Here is a 3,648-nt window from a genome sequence, read left to right on the forward strand (position 1 = left end):
ATGTGCGGTGAGCAAGTCCTGTATCACCAGACCGTGTTCAGAGCTGGGAGCCGGCCCAGTCCACTGAGATCAAGAGGCTCCGTGCGGCCGACCACCCTGTTTGGGGACTAAACAAGGGAACTAAAAAGTAGAGCCATAAGGAAACAATACAGGGAATAGGGGAAACTTGACCAAAGAGGTTCACCTGACATTAGTTTTCCCCCTAAAATCCTGGGCTGGGTAGGTGGCTCAGGAGACTCTGACACCCTGAGTCTGATAACCTGGAACCCACAGAGGACAAGGGGTGGGGGTTGACTCTCCCCTTCTGCCAGGCTGGTCCTAGGAATTGGACTTGTATTCTTATGCTCAGCAGCAAGTGCTTTACCATCTCTGTGGTCTCTCTGTCTCTGTCTCTGTTTCTCTCTCTCTCTCACACACACACACACACACATTTTTTGAAGGTTTATTTACTTATGTACAGTGTTCTGCCTGCATGTACGCCTGCAGGCCAGAAGAGGGAGCCAGATCTCATTACAGATGGTTGTGAGCTGCCATGTGGTTGCTGGGAATTGAACTCAGGAACTCTAGAAGAGCAGCCAGTGCTCTTAACCTCTGAGCCATCTCTCCAGCCCCATATATATATATTTAAAGATCTGTTTATCTAACATACACCGAGGCTTTGCCTGCAAGCAGGTCTGTATAAGAGTGCCAGATGCCCTGGAACTGGGGTTACAGACATTGTGAGCTGCCATGTAGGTGCTGGGAATTGAACCTGGGTCCTTTGGAAGAGCAGTTGATGCTCCTAACAGCTTGAGCCATCTCTCCAGTTCCCTGAGCTTATATTTTTAAAGTGTTTTAAGGAAAAGATGGGAGCTGGGCATTGGTGGCGCACGCCTTTAATCCCAGCACTGGGGAGACAGAGGCAGGCGGATCTCTGTGGCCAGCCTGATCTGCAGAGCGAGTTCCAGGACAGCCAGGGCAATTACACAGAAAAACCCTGTCTGGAAAAACAAAAAACGGCCCTGGAGAGATGGTTCAGTAGTTAAGAGGACCCAGGTTCACCCATGTGGCAGCCCACCGTTACTGTAACTTCAAGATCTGACATCCTCACCCAGACATACATGCAGGCAAAACACCATGCACATAAAATAAAAATAAATTCATCGCTAAAAAAGAGGAAAACATCAAGACAGAAAAGACACTAGGGAGCAGTACACGTATTGTAGGGTCTTACTCAGTTGCAAAAGGCTTGTGTTGTATCTCCCACAAGTGCTACACACACACACACACACACACACACACACACACACACACACACACACGCACACAGACCGTGTGTACTATGCACTGGTCCATGCGGGTGCACATGCCCATGTATGTGGTCAGAGGTCGACTTCAGGAACTTCATTGATTGTCCCTTGCCTTATTTCAGAGAAAGCATCTCTCCAAGCCTGGAGCTCATTGGTTCAGTTGGCCAGGGAGGCGCGCAGGGATCTTCCATGTCCTGCTGCCCCGAGTCTGGGGAGGTGAGGGATCTACTTTTACATGGGTGCAGGGGACCCCAACCCAGTCCTCGTGATGGCAGAACAGGCACTTCCCACTTTGCAGTCTGAGCCGTCTCTCCCGCCCTGTTACTGAGACTTTTATAGGGAAAGCTTGCTAGGACAGTGCAGACAGGTTACAAGCACCGCCTTCTCCTTCAGTGGTAACTGTTGTTCCAGTGTGGCCTCCTTGAGGACACCGAAGAATTGTCCCAGTCTACTCAAGAGACTGGGAGAGTCACAGAACTGTAACTGAGATCAGCAGTTTTCAACCGGCAGGTTGCAACCCCTTTCGGGGTAGAAAGGCCCTTCCGATGGTCACCTAAAACCATTGGAAAACACAGATGATATTTACATTACGACTCACAACAATAGCAAGATTACAGTTATGAACTTTATGGTTTGGGGTCACAACATGAGGAACTATATTAAAGGGTCAAAACGTTAGGGAGGTTGAGAAGCACTACTCTAGGAGGATGTTGGGGGGCATGGATTACTCAAGTTTTTGTTTTGCCTGGCTGACCGGGAACTCAGTATGTAGACCAGGCTGGTGTCCAATTCATTGAGATCTGCTTGCCTCTGCCTCCTGAGTGCTAGGGTTAAAGGTGTAAACCTGGCCTATTTGTTTTGTTTTTTTAAGATTTAATTGTATTATTTTTAATTATGTACTGGTGTGTGTGAGCACGTGCGTTTGACTGTGTAGGGGGCGTGCGGTGTCCTGGAAGGCCAGAGGCCTTGGACACCCTGGAACTGGAATTCCAGGCAGCTGTGAAGTCTTGTGTGTGCTGAGAATTGAACTCGGGTCCTCTGGAACAGTAGCCAGTATTGTTAGCGTAACCTCAGATGACTTTGAAGTCGCTCTGTAACCCAGGCTGGCCTCAAACTCGCGATTCTCCTGCCTCAGCCTCCTGGTTTGTGGCACCCACAGCGAGCCTACTAGATTTTTTTCCGCGCAGAATTACTCAGAGTTCAGCGAGAACGAAGACGAGGTTCTGGAAGGTGAAAGGCCAGCAGGGAGCGAGCATCCAGGAAATGGACCGCCTAAAGGCCAAGTGGGTTGATTCCCCGCGAGTCCCGGGGGCACTCGACCCAGAGGATCACAGGCCGACCCCATCCCCTACCCCCTGCCTCAGTTTCCCGACGCGCAAAGCAGGAACCCGTGCCTTCCTAGGGTCAACGCCTTCCACCCGGCCAGGTGGAGCTCTACGGGAGGGGGCGTGTCCACACGGTGATGTAACTCTGGGCGGGGCCTGCGGCACTCCCTGCGGAAGCCTCGGAGGGACCCGGGTGTGTGTGGGGGGCGCAGGGGTCCCCAAGGAGGGTCTCCGGGCCCCGAGCCTCGGGGGCTGCTGGGACGACCGTCCGGGGGGCGAAACTGAGCCGTCGCTGGGCGGGTGGGGGCGGGCGAGGGGGTCGCACCCCGCCCCGGCGCCCCGCCCCGCCCCCGCCGCGGTGAGTCAGCCGCCCCGCCGCGCCCCCTCGCGCACTTCCTCCACACCTTCCCCGGGGGGGGCGGCGAGGGGCGGGGCCCGGCCGGAGAAAGCCGGATCTGGGGGAGGGGGGTGACACACGGAAGAAGCCCCGAGCGTTGCTTAAAGGGGGAAATTGAGGGAGATGCCTGGCTTAACCGGAGGGGCTGCCCGGCCCCCCCAAAACCACACAAGAACAGAGCAGAAGTCCGCGGAGCGCCCCCGCCACGCCCACCCCACCCCACCCCACCCACCCGATCTCCACCTGAGCCTTCGGGAGTCAGGCACCCAGGGAAGGCCCCCTCTCCTCCCCGCGCTGCCCCTCCGACCCGGGGCTGGGCGAGGCCGGGGCGCCCCCCACCCCGTCCCCCCGCCCCCCATCCCCACCCCCCGCCGGCAGGCCCGGGGAGGGGCGCGATTGCGGAAGCCGCCGCCGCCGCAGGTTCCGCGTTGCCTTTTAGGCGCCCTGCGCCCCGCCCCCCGCGCCCCGCCCCCCGCCCGGAGGCGCCCGCGGCCCCTTTAAGGCGCGGGGCATTGTGGGCGCGGGGAGTGGACTTGGGCCCGGCGGGGTGGCGGGGAGGGCGCAGTAGTAAAGAGTGAGCCGCCGGCCGAACGTGCGCGCCGCCCGGGTCCGCAGCCGCTGCCCGCCGCGCCGCGCC

The sequence above is a fragment of the Mesocricetus auratus genome, unplaced genomic scaffold (assembly GCF_017639785.1).
Source record: "Mesocricetus auratus isolate SY011 unplaced genomic scaffold, BCM_Maur_2.0 Super-Scaffold_100038, whole genome shotgun sequence".
NCBI lineage: Eukaryota > Metazoa > Chordata > Mammalia > Rodentia > Cricetidae > Mesocricetus > Mesocricetus auratus.